Here is an 18,113-nt window from a genome sequence, read left to right on the forward strand (position 1 = left end):
GACACACCCAAACAGAGGGACGTTCTAAAAACTAAAGCTTATGATATTCAAAAATATCAAGGTCGAGAAAGTCAAGGAATGACTATTTGTTTCAGACTGAGAGACAAAGGAGGTTAAACAACTAAATGCAACACATGATTCTGAATGACATGTTTCTCCCTGTTTCCCTATCTTGCTCCATCCCATCCTTTCTATCTTTCTCTCCTTCCTCCTTACCTTCTTCTTTTCATCCTTTCTTCCTCCCTTCGTTCCTTCCTCCTTGCCTCCCTTCCTTCCTTCCTCCCTTCCTGTCTATTTTACTTTATTTTTTTCTTAGTAATATCCCTTTAAGGTACCTTGTTGCCTTGTTATACCTTGTATGGCCTTAGGGTTAAGTCAATACAATCATTGCCCCCTGGCTCTAAATTTCTAGGAGAAGGTAAGTATCTCAGTTGATCCTCATTCAGAATGAGACTGAAATTTATGTAAGTTGTTCAACAACTTCCCAGAGAAATTAATACGTAATTTACCAATAATTTTCAACAGAAGAATTGGGGGGGGTGTATTGGATTTAAAATGTACTATCAAATGCTCTATAAAAGCATATAGCATGAGCTCCAAAATAGACAAAAAGATCAGTAAATAAGAATGAATATTTCCATAGATAGATCTGAGTACACTGGGAACTTAACATGCAATAAAATGGACATACAATTTTGTGGAGAAAAGAATAGACCATTAAAAGAGTAAAAATAATATTGTCATAATCATGCATTAATAACTTGCGTGAGGTTCAGTATTTTTTAAATATTGTAAAGAGTAAAATGGTAAAAATATTAGAAGAAAATACAGAATAATTGTTAAATTGCTTCTTAGTAAAGATAATCTTTTTAATGCAAGCTGTAAAAATCAAAAGACTAACAAAGTATGGAGAGACTTGACAATCTACAAATGAAATATTTGAAGAAGAAAACAACTATACAAGTAGATTTGGACAAATAGTGAAATGTTATGTGCTCATTTGCATTTTTAAGATTTACTGTTCAATAGGTTTTCGTATTTAACGGTTAACCCTAACACATGTACAGATCTCTGAATTTATCAACATTTCATTATTAAGATTTCAGAGGCAGAACCCATGAGAGATTCCATTCCTGAATTTGAATGTATATTTGGAAATCCATTCTATTGAGTTTGCTTAGATTATAAGCTTCAGGAAAGCCAGTAGTGTTTCAAGCTTGCTCAGTTTCTGGCACATAGTAGGTGTCAATAAATATCTGAAAGAATGAGTGAATTTATCTAGGTGTAGAAAGTGCTTTCTCTCTAGGTAAATGTGGCACTTCATTCTTTTCATAGTTAATAAATACGCTGTTAAATGCTTCTAATTTATTTTCTGCTGGAAAACTTCTTTTTAATCTTGAATATGTAAATGAAAATGTGTGTAAATTTTGATTGAATGAATCCCACAAGAACATGCCTTATGTATTTGAAAGAGGGTTAAGGAAAAAAAAATTCATGAATAGGGTTGATGTCTTTTACTAATTGTTTTTTGTTAGCAATTCAAGGAGAAAAGATCTGAAACTGACAGTTAGCCATATGCTCCTCTTTGTTGAAAGCAGACAGAACTTGTTTTTTTGCTAGTCATGCATGAGAAGAGAAACAAAACTGCTACTTGTAATACAATATTTTCAAAAACCTGCCATGGAAAAAACTATCAGTAGAATAATTTTTCCTCGTGAAAAGCTGATCATAAAATGACATGATTCTCTGTTTCTCTAAGCATCTCAATAAAAATTGCATTTTCATGCATTACATTCTACTAGGTAAGCTTGAAACTGTATTGTTTAAGGATTCCTGTAAGTTACCTTCCAAAAATATCTTTTTTTCCCCCCAGACTAATTACTCCTAGGAAGAATGTCTCATTTAGACATTTGTTTGGAGTTCAGATTCTGTTTACTGATCTTATTCAGATTTAACTGAAATTTAATTGTTGTTGTTATGTATGTGTGTTCTCTTTCTGTGTATTTTTTTTCTGGAGGACTATGTAGACAGAGAAAATAAAAGACAAATTGTGAATTTTTTTTTTCACTTTGGACAGAACGGCAACCTGTTAATTCTCAGAATCTCATAAAATGGTCACATAAAACCCAATAGGAAGAGATCTCCAGCTAAGAGGTTTTTCTCATATTGGTTACCATATCCGGGGCAACCAATTATCAAAACAAACCTGTTCACGCTAAGAGAATAATATTTTAAATGGTCCAGTCTTCTTGAAAATGAGAAGTTTTCATGTCTACTGCTCTTTCATGATGTCTTTTTCTTTTTCTTAATGGCCAATCTGCATATTACAAATCTCTTCTACTCATGTCTCCCTTTTGTCTCTTATTTCTTGTTCCATAAGGCTGAGTTGAATGAAATCTCATTGATAGAATAGTCTCTACTATCTCTTGATATTAGAACCTTAAGTTAAGTTCTTTAATCACCCTCAATCCAGAGTGTAGGAACCTCAGTAGGAACCAAGGCTTATTTAATATGTCAACATACCAACTTGTTGTCCTTTTCTTTGAAGGAATTCCACGTGTCTGTGAGCTCCTTCCCCCCTCCCACTCTCCCACCCCCCCGTGGAATTGTCCTTTGTCTCATCTGGAGAATCATATTCAGGTATTTCTGATTGAGGGGTGTTGCTGAAACTTCCAAAATTTGTGTCCTCAGAAGCCTTCATGCCTAGAGTTTTTGCTCTTTCTCCCCTAAAACTTTGTTTTCCTCTCCTTTTGAATTTCCTAGGACTTCAACGGCAAAAGACTTTCCTCTCTACCATCTGTATTGCAGCAGCAATGAGGCCCTTATGCTGCCTCCTCTGATGTTCCATTTCCATTCTTGCTCTTCTTTAATGTAGATACTGCTGAATTTTGAAAACCTTGAACTGCTCCCTAAATGGTTTCCTTTTCTTCTCCACCACATGTAGGGATAAAGCTGTAATCTTTGCTTTCATTTGTTTTCTTACATGCCCTTCCAAATTGTACCCAGTGAATCTCCTTATGAACTTACATGAAATATTTCTGATTCTGATAAAACTAATTATTTTTTTCCAAATAAACATTGCCATTATCCATTATTAAGGACCTTATCTCTCTAAGTAAGGTAATCTCTTCTATTGGTCTGTTCCTGCATCCTAAATTCTCTTGTGCGGCTCTCTATAGTTTTCCAAACAACGATTCTTCAATTCTATGATACCCACTGGATGTCCTATGATTCAGTTAAATTCTGACACTAACTAAGGGCTCAGTACCACAAGGCTTCACTCACTTCAGACTCCAGCCACAAGTGGGGTCTCCAGGTTATCATACTTCTGTCTGGGCCATTCTAAATTTAGGGGTTCCTATGACCCTCCTTCAGGTTTAAAAATTTGCTAGATCAACTCACGGAACTCAGGAAAATGCTATACTTATTTTTATGGTTTACCATAAAGGATACAAATGAGGCAGGCCAGTCTGAAAATGTCCCAAGCACAAGAACCTCTGTTCCTGGGAATTGGGGTGTTCCACCCTCCTGGTACATGGATGTGTTTGCCAACCCAGAAACTTCTTTAGTCTCATCGCTTCAGAGTTTTTACCTAAGATTCACCATGTGGGCATGATTAATTAAAGCACTGAACTCAATCTTCAGTTCCTCTCCCCTCCCCAGAGGTTGGGGGTTAGGGGAAAATGTTCAACCCTCTCAAGGCATGGTTGCTTCCTCTGGTGACCAGCCCCCATCCTGAAGCTGTCTAGGGGCCCACCAAGAGTTATCTCATCAGCGTAAACCCAGGGATGGTCAAAAGGAGCTCATTATGTATAACAAAGATGCTCCTGTCAGGACTTTCCAAGGGTCTTAGGAGCTCAGTGCCAAGAACTGATGACAAAGACCAAGTCTACATCTTTTTATTGCACCAGAGTTCCTTTGAGACTTACTCCATACATTTACTGGAATAAACTAGTTTTATAAACTTGGGAGTGTTAGGCATTGATTTCAGCACATCTGGAGAGAAGTAGCCCTTGAGCTCTCCTCATGGAAGGATTAAATTTAAAAAAAAATACTGCACACGAAAGACTCATTAATAAAAGCAACTACAATTATCTTATGGGAAAATAATAAGAACATGAAATGAAAGACATGTGTATTTTTATCTTTTTCCTTGAATAAATGGCAGTCAATAATCTGGTGACTGGAAATAATGTCTGTATTGTAAGAAACACTTATTAAAAATAATACTATGAAAATATATTTCTTCATGGATTTCTAAGTATTAAAATTGGATTATGTCCTAGTTCTTGAGGTTTAACTGGTTCACCTCTATAAATAGGTTAGCTTAAAAAAGAGAAGCCACAGGGACTTCCCTGGTGGTCCAGTGGTCAAGACTCTGTGCTTCCACTGCATGGGGTGCAGGTTTGATCCCTGGTGGGGGAACAAAGATCCCGCAAGGTACAGCCAAAAAAAAAAAAATAAGGGGAGAAGTCATGAACAGCAGCATTTTTTAAGGGTCATCACCCCTCAGCTTTTGATTTTGATACCTAAATACGAGTTCTTTCTCAGGTATTGGCTTCTTGTCACCCCACTGTACTATTCAGAGTTACTTCTGGTAGCCACTAAGTTCCTGAGGTATGTTGTTGTTTTGCTGTTGGAGATTTGTCTGTGTACAGGTATTGTGATGCAGCATGGTGTTTTCCATCTCTAAAATGGCTCTAGTTTTCATTTATAACTCTGATTTTGACAATTTCCAATTTGCTCACTTGGGAAACTCCTCAGTGGATAAAATCCCAACGGCCTAGCTAGGACATGGCTCTTTCTTCAATACTAAGTCTTAGGCATAAATCATACACAAAAAAATGGCTTTTACATTAAATTATTCTTTTAATGTAACTCTTTTTCACCATCGGCTCGGAACTCCTCAGAATTAGGTTATATCCTGGTCATTTTAATACACCGGTCTTACCACAGAACATGGTGCATTGTTATTGCAAAAACCTACAGATGAATAAATATGTAGATTTCAAATATGAGACAGTCCTACTGCGAAATATTGTTTATCTTTCAATGGAGGAATAAACTGAAAGTTTACTGGATTGGAAAAAATTCTGTTTTCAAACTGAATTGTGGATGAGAAGATGATGGTTACATAATGTCAAGAGAAATAAAATACTTACGTAAATATATTAGCCCAGATAATATGCATGTTACTTGGGGAAAAGAACAGGTTTACTAATTACTTTTGAGTTTTTTGTCTGGGAGAATATCTTTTTAACCAATGAAAGTTAACCTCAAGAATGAATAATGTATTTTTCATGATCCAAATTAAAATGTTAAAGATAGAAGTTATAATCTCCCTCCTTTCCCTCATAAATATGTGAAAAATAAAATCCAATTAGCACTTGAGTGAGTGGATCACTAAAAACTATAGTATATCACAAATTACTTGGAATTGTGAAGCATGGGAGTTCATATTCTGGAATAAATTTTAGGTTCGTCAGTCTGAACTTAAATCAGTCTTTATATTTTCCCTCTTTATATTGACTTTCAAATCAGGGGGTATTATCAGAGTAATTTACATCAAAGATAAAATTAATCTTTATTTTTCAGTTTGAAGTATTGCTTGTAGATAAGTTATATCCCTTTAGGTCAACTGCTAATTATTTCACAAATAAAATTCAAGTTGTTACTGTCTGTGGATATACCATATAAATTACTCATTGCTTTTGAAAAACCTAAGTTATTAATGTGCTCATCTCAGTGTACTTGTTTATTTCCCTTCATTATAAATGATTTATGCAATTCATTAGATTGCGATAATTATCATTTAAGACTCATAAGGCTCTTGTTTATGCAAGCTTTGCTGGTGTTGATGAAGTGTATACTGATTTACAAGACAGGTTTGATACGTTGTATATATAGGATAATGAACCCATTCAAATTATCTTTAAAAGATATCTAGATGCAATGTATTTTATTTCTGGTAAAACTGTAACTGGAAATGATTTATAAAACAATTATTATATACTGGGTATACTGGGGAACTACAGAAAAAGAAAAAGCCTATGTCAATTTTGGTTTATTACCCCCAGATTAAACACAGAGCTGGAATTGGTAGTCTGGGTTTCCCAAACACAAAACAGAAGTTAACTGAAATTACATCTGACTGCTGTATCTTTCCAAGTGCTGCAGTTATCATAATGAAAGCTGATTTCATCCGTAAGCTAAAACAATCAGGAAGTTATAATACACGTATTTTAAAATATATCCTAAAAGGGTAAATTATTATCCTCTCAATTCAACACTTGAAGTGGTTTTTTTTTTGTTTACTTTTGTTTTCAAATATACCCCTTGGTTTTTCCAATGTCACCAAGGTGCTTCAGCAGGAGACTCTAGCCTTGATCTCTCCAGCCAAGATCAACGATCAAGCAGCTATCAGGGAACAAAAACAGCTCCGAGGGAGCTCAGGAGGCCATTTAAGAAACTTCAGCAACACCGTGGAACAAAAAACCCTGGGAATAATCTCAAAGAAAGTAAGGAAGAACAGCTTCATTTTGCCTGTGTGGCCCCATCACCCAGGCGGCGCTGCTCAGCACGGAGAACTGAGCTGGAAGGGGTTCCCCTCGCGGGTAAGGGGGAGCAGGTGAGCAAGCAGCTTTCCTGGCTTTCCAGGCAGCTCACCCAGAGACCCGCAAAGCTGAGACTGGCAGACAGCCAGGAGCAAGGGAGAAGAGCAGGGCCCACCCGCATCAACCATGCAGTGGGGATGAACTTGGTTCCCAGTGAGCTGCTCTGCAGAGGCCCCCAGCCGCCTTCCCCACTGAAGAAACCGAGGGCAAGCACAGCTGCCACAGACCCCTGGCAAATTTCACGGGTTTTCTCCCCACAGGTATAAATGCCTGCAGGTGCCAGCCACTGAGTCCCTACCCGGTTCCCCGCCTCACCACCCCCAGCGCCCAGCCAGAGCCTGGGATGCACTCCAGCATCCCCTTCAGCCTCTCCAGCCTCTCCTCCAGCTGTGCCCTTGACTCCTGCCATGGAGATCCAGCCGCAGGCGTGCAGGGTGACAGCCACGCCCACACAGCTGCCTGTGGGCCTGGATTCAGCTCCAGGTCCAGTAATTGGCTCGCACCCGTGGGCTCGCCTCACCTAGCCCCTCAGGCTGCGCCCCTGGACACCCCCAAACCCCTCAAGCCCAACTCCCTTCACCAGCCTCCGCTGCTGTGATCCTGCCGTGACCCTGCAGCCATGGTTGTGCCCTTGGCACCCAGGGCCCCCAGAGCTGCTTTGGGGCCTGATGCTAGAACTGGCGCCACCATTGTGTGTGTGTCTGCACCAGCCCCTGTCCTCTTGGAGAGGTCAAGAGGACAAACATGGGTCATGATACAGAAGACTAAGGTCAAACAATTAATAAAGAACAAATTGGTCCATATCAAATTGTAAATCCTGAACACAGAGAATATACCTTTTTAAAGTAAATTCTTAGATGATTCATAAAAAAATCTTGACCATATATTTAGACTATAATGTGTAATAAATGGCAAAATGATTGCAATAGCAATTTGTGCTTACAAGAAAGCTAGAATTTAATAACAAAATAAGAAAATAAAACATGTATACACGTGGAAATGACAAAGTTCTCAAATTAAGTAGGAAAATAAAGGAAATTGACCAAGTATATGGAAATTAGCACCAAAGAAAATACTAAATGCAGACTTTATGGGAGTTTGGGGAAATCTATATTCTTAAACACTTATAACAATATACCAGTAACTGAAGTGTGTATAAACAATATGATGATTACATGAATCTGAGTATTTAAAGGCAATATAAATTTAAGTGTTAATATAAAGGCAGATTAATCTGATATCTTGAAGGAAATTATGAAAATTACTATTTTCCAAAATAAACAAGCCCCATGTTGTAAAATCAGGTAAGGTAGCATAGTCATTTAGACTATATTTGACATGCCTCCATGAAACAATCTTTCTTTTTTTTGGTGGGGATGCTAAATTATCTATCTCTTCTTTATATGATGGTAATTTTATAAAATTATTTTAAGAGGAATATGGAAATGTAGTTCAGTCTTTTTTTCCTAGCATTGTTGATTATTTTATTACAAAAATGACTATTATTGGTGATTAATAAAAATTAGTTTCAGTTTGACAACTATCGTTGGCAATGCCATATAAAATTTTTGGATTTTTGTCAACTACTCAAATTTCCATCATAAATGTGCTTTAAAATTTAAAATACTGCATACAATCTCCTGTCTACATGTATTTCAGATCTTGTCTTTCCTCTTCTACCTTTGTATGGTCCATGCATGGAGCTTAAAGACACTGCCTTAGTTTGTCTGGGCTGCTATAACAAAATACCACAGACTGGGAGAATTATATAAGCAGTGGAAATTTATTTCTATTTAGTTCTGGAGGCTGGAAGTCTGAGATCAGGACTCCAGCATGGTCAGGTGAGAACCCTCACTGAGTCACAGACTTCTTGCCAGTCTTCACATGGTGGAAGGGGCAAGCTTCCTCTCTGGGGTCTCTTTTTATAAGGACATTAATCTCATTCATGAAGGTTCAGCCCTTTTGACCTATTTACCTCCCAAAGGCCCCACCATCAAATAAGACATAAGGATTTCAACACACAAATTTAGGGAGGACATGAAAATTCAGACCATAGCAGCATTCACATCAAAATACACCTCCAAGTAGTGTCTGGCAGGAGTGATCCTAGAAACCACCATTTACACCAAAACGACTAGCAATAGTGAAACTACACAGCAATATAACTGAAAAACTACAAAAATATAGCCCACCCAACTCAAATTAAATCTATCCTAATTTAGCTTCTCTAGATTTTTTCCCAAAGCTGATAGCTCTCCAATGCCAGCCAAAATAGAATTGTGATAGAAAAATAGTTGGAACATATAAAAGAAAGTGATCTTAACTCATTGAAGTTAAATTTATTTTTTTGCAAAATTTACAAATGTATTTGACTATGTAAAGATATTTGGGTTTCCTCCCAGGGTTTTGGCTGGGCTCCATGTAAGTAAGGATTCCTAAACTTTGTTTCATTAGCTTTTGGTTAAATTCGCCTATGATTTACATTAAACTTTTGTAGAACATAAAAAAATTAAGATTAATAGAGTAAATCTGCCCTAGCCAAGAAAAACCAAAAGTGAACAATTCAATACTGTGAAAGCAGAAAAAAAAAAAAAAAAATCCTCTCAACTGCTAAGATCTTTGGTTCCTTTTTTGCTCAAAGCTGCATGTGAATTACATACACAGTAAATCCACTAGAGATTCTTCTTGTACAAATGCTTTTTGTTTCCATCGTAAATAAGCGTTAACATTTAAGCATACCAAGATTTTCTCCCAGGTACCATGAATTCTCCTAAGAACAAGAGCCAACTGAATTGGTCTACAAAAAAACTCACCCATTTTCTTGCCCTTGAAAGCATTTTATGTTATATAGATGACATTGAAATGTTTGGATAAAAAGATTTGTGTCATTAAATCTACAAAGACACAGTTTATCTATGTTAATAATTTTCTCTAATTCTATGAAATTAAAAATGTTATCATTCTTGATACCATATAAAATATATTGAAAGACTACACAAAGAAAAAAGATGTGGTTTAGATCTATCTCTATTCAATGAATGCCAAATTATTTTGAATAAAATAATAACATATGAGAAAACAAAAGTTTTACTAGGTGGAAATAACCAGTTTTAATATTTGGAAAATGTGTGTCAAGAATAACTGGAATAACAAGCTCATATTCCAACAAATGTCTTTTTATTCCCCTGAAAAAATGCTGAGGATACTGACTGAAAATAAAAGCTGAATCCAAATTTGCCACTTAAAATGGTGTAACTTCTGTCGTAAGAATTGTCAGAGTAATCAATTAGAGACAAGAAGTAAAAACCACGTTTTAATGAATATTTTTTAAAGGACTGAGCTTTACCACAGAAAGAAATCAATGCTGATTTTATATCTCTTTTACTCTCCTGAAGTCTTAATACTCAGTTACAAATAGAAAACAGATTTTTTTAGAACACATATGAACTCTAAATTTTCATTCAATCGCCACTGATTACATTTAGTGTAACTGCAATTTGTATGGATTTTACTGGAGCATCTTTTTTTCTTATATTTTGTTTCTGGACAGATCTCTACAGTAGGAATTGTTTTAATCTCATTTTCTGACAGGCCAACTACTACTGTGCAATTTAATTTTTCTCTCTCAAAAAATACCAACATTTTTTAACTTCTTCAGTTATGGCAAATCTACGTTTTGAAATAAATGACATTGTAATTCTCAAGTGCAGGTTTTCAGTTGGTAATTTCCTTATTTGACTCCCATCTGGTGAGATAATATTTATCATCCTTCTGAATCGCCATACTTTCATGTCTAACTGAATAATAAGAATATAATCTAACCATTCTGTAAATTTCAGGATCTACATATATGCCTTTGGCTTGCTAATGGACTCTGATAAAACTTTGGCCTTAAGATGTCATCAATCAGAACATGTTTGCAGTAGTCTAGGGACAAGGTGAAAAACACGGTTTAGTTCTATTCTGTACATCTGTGCCAGAAGGTCACAGAAATCTGAGGAGGTGAAGCTACCTGGCATTTATAGTGCTGTAAATCTTGCTAAGGGAATCTACTTTTATATTACCCTTTCCATCTGTTTTCTAGACTTGTTTCTGATTGATGATTCGCTATTGTATATAGTTCCTCAAATATCTTGTTTCAGGTGATTTTCCTAATAGTTCTGAATATTAACTATATATCATACTTGCCTAAATATCAGCAGACAGTCCTAAAATGTAAAGCAAGCAAATGAACAAAACCACACACACACACACACACACACACACACACACACAACCCCCATAGCACTGGAAATAAATTGTGTACAAATATAGTAACAATTAAATGAGTCTAGTCCTTAGATAACTGTTTCAAATAAAATTGGAGGCAGAAATGAGAAAGCTAAATGATAACATGAATGAAGAAGGTCAACATCCTTAAACATAATCAACATTTGATTTACTCACATCCTGTTTCACAAAAGCAAATGTCTTTCATTTTCTAATACTCTGATACAAGGTAAAATAAGGTACTCTGGTTATGAGTAAAGGATATATAATATCACCAGCAAGCATTTTAGGAACTTCAAGCTACTCTTTTAAATTATTTATGGTAGGACACACAATATACATGCCCAGAGGGAACTCAACAATGATTTAGCCATAAGGGGTCTCGTAAGATGACTATAAGGGCACCACGGAAGTTCACAGAAGTATTCCAAGGTAGAAGGCTCAAAGTTGACTGCAAAATTTATTAAAATATTTATGAAAATAATAATATATAAAAGAAGTAAATGTGCTTTTGTTTTTACATGGTTCTGTATGTTAGTAAAACATTGCCATGACTGTTGTCCTGAATTTTGAAAACTAGGTTATTCTTGGTAAAGAAGATAAAAAATATTTTCCCAAAAAGAGTTATACATAACCCCACACCCGCCCCCCCCACAGATGTCTCAAAATATGTGGCTGTTTTTTTACATGCTTAATGTAATGCTTAATATAATTTCCTTTTCAATACAAATATTAAGCATCATTCAAACTTTCAACTTAGTATTTTAGTAATTCTATTTCAGTGGTCATCAGTATTTATGCATGCTGAAATATCTGAGCAAAGCAATAAGATTATCTTAGTTTAAAAAAATAGCTCAAAATCCCTATGATCCTCCATAAAAGTGAAGGGAAGAGTATGAGCCTGTCCTGTGATAATCACTCTTCCGGAAATGAGTGATTGTGTAGGTTACCAATGAAGTGTGTCTCTTAGAATAGAATATCATTAACGTATGTTGCTTATGAAGGCAGACTTTCTTTGTTCGAATCTTGGGTTTAATGTTTGCTAGCTGGAGACTTTGGTCAATAAACTTAATTTCCTCTTCTATAAAATGGTAAAAGGAATATGTAAAACTCTGTAAGTTTGTTGTGGGAATTAAATAAACTCATATATGTACACTATTTAGTATGGTACTTGGTTGGTACTAAACAAACATGGACATGGCTAGCAGAACACTCAAATACTTTGAGTCTAATCCATACTTCATTGCTTTGGTTTCTTTATTAACAAGAAGAGCCATGTTGATAACGACCATGAGATGAGTTTTAATCTTATGGCTGAATCATCAGCAAAAATGTTCTGTCAGCTGTCCATTTTGGCTTCCCACACTGAAGGGCCAAATTTTAATCAGCTTGCTGCCAGCAGCAAATGTCTAAAATGTGCCTTGACAATTAAATTCAGCAAATGGTTTTAGTGTGCGTATTGTGTGCTTGGAACTGTGATCGGGCAGAGAGGGAATTCTCTAGTGCACCTGGGGACATGGGGGAGAAATGTGATGCATTCCATGCATTTTAATTTTCACCAGAAGATAATCTTAATTCATCTTTCCATTTCCCAGATCTCAATTTTTATTAAATATATACATAAGGAGTCTTTCAAAGTTTGTGCATGAATTGTTAATAAAATTCTGCCTTAAATCACCCCAAAAATATCACTTGGATCAACCAGTTATTTTTAAATAATGTTGTGTGTTCAAAATTCGACTTTGCATCACAAGTAAAAGTGGTTTCTTTGAAAGCTAAAATTGACAAACCTTAAGCTAGACTGAGTAAGAAAAAAAGAGAAGATTCAGATGAATAAAATTGAGGAAGAGGGGCATACCTACTGAATTTTCATAAATAAAAACAATTAGAATGAAATACTATGAACAACTAAATATCAACAAATTAGGTAACATAGATGAACTGGTCAATTTTTAAAAAACACAAACTACCAAAGATGACTCAAGAAAAATAGATCTGAACAGACCCATAAAAGAAAAGGGATTGAATTAATAATTTAAAATCTCCCAGAAAGAAAAGTCCCATGAATTCCAAATATTCAAAGAAGGGTTAATGCCAACTTTTCACATACTATTCAAAAAAATAGAAGAGATGGGTAATATTAAATATCCATCATCACATTACCATATAGAATAGTTTTACGACCCTAAAAATCCCCTATGTTTTAACTGTTCACCCTTCTCCTTCCCAAACTCCTGGGAATCATTGATCTTTTTTACTGTCTGTTTTGCCTTTTCCAGAATGTCATAAAATTGGAATCATATAGTCTTTCAAAATTGAATCTTTCACTTAGAAATATATGTTTAAATTTCATGCATGTTTTTTGGTAGCTTGATAGCACATTTATTATTGCTGAATAATCTTCCATTGTATGGATGTACCACGGTTTGTTTATCCATTCACCTATTTAAGAATATCTTGGTTGCTTCTAGTTTTTGGCATGTAGGGTATTTTTTGTATTTTTTTTTTATAGATATAAAATTTTTAAATTGGTTGGTTAAATACCTGGGCACACAAATGCTGGGTCATATGGTAAGACTATCTTTAGTTTTGTAAGAAACTGCCAAACCCTTTTTTTAAAAAGTAGGAAAAAGGAACCATCTTTAAGACATGGCATTCTTTCCCAGGATGTAAGGGTTTTTCAGTATATGCAAATCAATCAATGAGATACACCACATTAACAAACTGAAGAATAAAAACCATATGGTCATCTCAGTAAGTGCAGAAAAAGCTTTGGGTTTCAACCATGAAGAAAGTGTATACATTGTACAATGAAAGCTGTGAAGGAGAAGGCAGAGTAATCGTATATGTCAAAAATATTTACACTGCACAGAAAATTCCAAATATCAGTAAACATTTCAGGTGGCTAAATAGAGACATTAAAGCAAGTGTTATTCTAGGAAAGTGATTGAACTATGTAGCCAGATGGACAAACTGATAACATGAATGACAGGTGCAGAAGAGATGCAGGCAAGCTCTCAGGGTCTGCTCTCTGGGCATTGGCTGGATCACTTCTTGGCCTAAGGTGGAGAATCAGGGAAAAATCCTGATGGATCTTTACGAAAATTTTATTTTTTACAAGGTAGAACATTGTTTCTCAAAATATGAATATGTAACACCCACAACAAAAATCTTAAGGTATATATTGGGTTGGCCAAAAAGTTCGTTTGGGTTTTCCGTAACTTTTGGCCAACCCAATACTTTATAATTCAGATTCTAGAGTATTCTAAAGATTCAATAAATTCTGCTTGTGGTACCAAAGTTTCTGATTTTTAAAACCAGGCATTCTAGGTGATACTTGGTGATACTTATGTACACACAAAGTTTGAGAACTGCAAAGACATGGGAAACAATTGACTGAACTGATTCTCCTAATGCAGTCTAACAGGAGTTGGGGAAGGAACTCAAGGAAATGTGACTATTTTATCCAAAGGTGTATTATCTTCAAGGAAGGAGAAATTGAGAAAAAACTAACTGCTTTGCTCTCCTCTATGATAGCAGATTTCAAAAGCTTAAGTGAAATGTCAGCTTCATCTCAAAGCACAAGTCTCTGGAAAAGAAGTCACTTGAGAGAGTTGAGTTTCTCTTGCAATTCAATCCAGTGTGCAATTATTTAACTTCCCTGTGATGAACAGGGTGCAGTATCTAAAGATGCCAATATGGTTGTTTGTGTAGGAGCTTTCTTAGTTCCCATTTCTGAAAGGATGTATACAAGACAGAGAAGAAGTGATGGGGTTCCCTACTCAAGGGCGAATAGCAAGTGTTGGCACAGAACTGTAGGGTGTAAGGAAGGTTGTGTCCTGAAATGAGCAGACGCCAAAATGCTAGCAACACAGGTCTATTCATTTACTTACCTCATTAGCTTTTCATTTTACAAAGATCAGAAGAGTTTTGCTATTAGGGTCTATTGTGAAATGCTAAGGGTTGGCCTTTTTAACTGTTACTCTATTTCTATCTTCTAAGTTATTTTCGCACACAAAAAATGTGTGAAAAGAATATAGGTAAAAACCAAAAGAGGACTGTTTTTCCCCAAACAGACATAGATTGGAACTTGGAACTGTCACTCAGTAGTTCTTGGACTTTAGGAAATTTCTTACTTCTTTGAGCATCATTCTTCTATCCTTTTTATCCTAAAAATGAGGAGAAAAAATATCTGACTCATAGATTGTGGGTAATGAAGAAATAATAGTATAAAACTCTTATGCAGATACACAAAATGTTATTTTTCAAAAAAATCAAGTTTTAGGCTCAAATTTCTTCTTACCTTTCCAAAGGCATTTGCAAATAAAATTGGAAATTGCTGAATCAGGTGGGTCATTTTTGACGCATGTGGAAAATGGGAGAAGTATCAAAAAAATGCCATTCTGATTTTTAAACTGGGGACAATGTCAGATTTAGAAAAGTAGAGATTCGTGTATTTAACATTGATCTCTGGCAGGATTTTTATGCATACGATTCAAAGAATGGAATGTTTGCATGTAGACCTAAGACACACCAGGTCCAGACAGGAGTTTGCTATGAGCAAATCACATCAGATTCACTGAATTTCTTTCGTTGATAAGGTGCCATCAATCAGGGAACCTTGTTGGCAGAAGTGTATGAATAATTGCAAAGCATCTGTTTCGTTGTGTTTAAAAATTAAATGGCTATAGCTATGATTGTTGGATTAGGAACTGACTGTTGATAAATGTTTTCATGTGTTAAAAGATAAACTGAGGCATATGAAACATTTTAACAATTTATTTGAGCAAAAATCCATTCGAGTCAGGCAGCATCCAATCTAGCAGGTAGAAAGAAGCTCCAAAGAGCTGTACAAAATGAGAGTTTTACAGGCAGAGTGGAGTGGGAACAAGGAAGTTATACTTCGCAAAAAAGAGCAGGTTGGTTATTGGAAAGTTACTTTCCTTTAGGGGGTGGCAGGTGTGTCTCAGGCAGGTTATGTAACTAATGCTGATCAGCTGATTCCTGACTGACTGGTTTAAGATTCCATTTCCTGGAGAGCCGAAACTGTCATCAAGTTTGTCTTGGTTTGGCTACACGTAGCTTAGCATAAGCGACTCCATTTTGGGCCTGCTGTCTTGTATTTAACACATTCTATTAATTTTCCTCAGAAACTCGGTGATCACCCCTTACAACCTGTTAACCATGAAGAATTAGGTTGATGAATATAGCTGGCTTGGGTGGTTTTCCTCTGCTGCTGTGGACGCGTTTTCCTAACAGCCCTTTCCTTTTAATGGAAGGACCCATGGGGTGGTTTTGGGAAGTGGGCCTGGGTGTGGGTAGAACACAGAGGGAGCGAGCTGCAGATCCCCCCAAATGCCAACATAAAGGCTCCTAATCTCCAGGGAGAACACTTGCATTTATTCCCGGGTAAAGCTGCCTTCCACGTTTTTGTTACACGTGCGATTTTTTTCTTTTCTTTTTTTTTTTTTCAGCATCTGATACAAGGCCCAGAGTTTCCTCAAGCTTTGCTCTTTTATCTTGGGCTTGACAACCCACACTGGTTTGCTCCTAGACAAACCACTTTCTTTTGAGAGTGGTTCTCAAGTTTTATTCAAGAAGTTAAAGCTTTTTTCCACCCGACAGAACCCGGGAATGGGAAGAAGCAGCAGCCATGTGACCAGCTGTCAGGACTTGACCTTGTTAGTGGTTACCCCGCCCTGGGCCCGAGGAACGGGGAGAGGCAGCACCCACGTGACCCCCTGTTATGAATTAAGGTTGTTAGTGGTTACCCTGTCCGTGGGCGGGAGGTCCACACCTGATTCTTATAGTGGTTGCTTCTCGGCTTCAGTTTGCTCGGAGCTCTTCTGGGAAGGACCACACTTTGCTCTCTTGGGTGAGTGTTTCCCCTGGTTTTTTATGTTTTCTATCAGTCTGTTTTTCAGTATCTCGGAGTGTAGATTTTCCATGTCATGTTTTCCAACCTAGTTATGGTTTTCTGCTTCCCTTTATGTTTTCTTTTTGCTCTTTGTCCGGCCCTTGAGAGATACAGAAGGTAAGCACACATACTGGTTGTCTTCTTTGGTTTACAGTGTTTATATGGTTGCTTCTTTAGGGAGAAAACAAACCAAAACAAGAAAATACTTTCGTTAGTCATTCTGACACAGTCTTACAAAGTGCTGATAAAGTGTTTTAGATTTTAGAGAAATATTTACTACTGGAAGCTTGTGAAATAGGAGTTATCTCAACTTCAGAGATGAGGAAACTAAAACTAAAAATAGTTTGGTTCCTTGGTCTCAACTAGTAAGTGGACGAGCTGGGAGTTGGCCCAAGTCTCATGACTCCAAATGCAAAAATTTATAATAAATGTAGTAAAAGCACTGCAATATATTGGATGAATTGAAAATATATTTTTAAAATGCACTAAAAATCCAAGCTGTTGTGATAAGATTATGCAATTGTTTTCTATCCAGAATTCTGTTTGTGTTTTTACATAGTTGTATCAAAGGCTCAGAAATAGCAGACGTAAAACCACTGAATCACTGTGATAGTAATTAGTAAAAATTTATTGTGCACACACACAAAGTTGGTGAACTGGGAGCCCTGAAACCAAACGTGGACTGAGCCTCAGAGGCATGTTATAAAGCAGTTTATACAGTAAGGAGGCAGCGACTGTGTATTCCTCACACTGGTTGGTTTTAATATTAGCGTTTTTTTGATGGTAAGGAATTGGTTAGCTTCTATCAACTTGGAATAATTTCAGTTTTGCTTATGATTTTCAGAGACATTAACAAGAGGTGAATGAGGTCAAGCCTCACTTGTCTTGCAAAATAAGCTAAATTAAGTGTTGCTTGTATGAGTAAAGTGGTTTTGTCTGCTCAAGTTTCCAAGTCTGGTCTCCATTTGTGTTTGATTTTAACAATTGCAATTACTATAGTGGTTTCCTGTTTAAAAAAATATTTAGGTTTTATTTTCACCAAAACAATATTAAAAATACTGCTGTTACACACATCTTTATGCATTTGCTCTCAATATTTCCTGAGGACAAATTCACCAAAATGGAAATTTCAATTCAGAAATTAAGAGGTCTAAACACTTTGATCTTTTCCTATTACATACTGACAAATCTATTTTCAAATGCCTTGTTGCAGTTAACCTCAGTCTTACAGCACACTCTGCTGCTTTGTAGCTTTCTCATTATTATTGACCTTTACAAACAATACTTCCTGAGCTGGCTTTTACTATCAGTTC

The sequence above is a fragment of the Balaenoptera borealis genome, assembly GCF_965194805.1.
Source record: "Balaenoptera borealis genome assembly, chromosome: 14".
Classification (NCBI taxonomy): domain Eukaryota; kingdom Metazoa; phylum Chordata; class Mammalia; order Artiodactyla; family Balaenopteridae; genus Balaenoptera; species Balaenoptera borealis.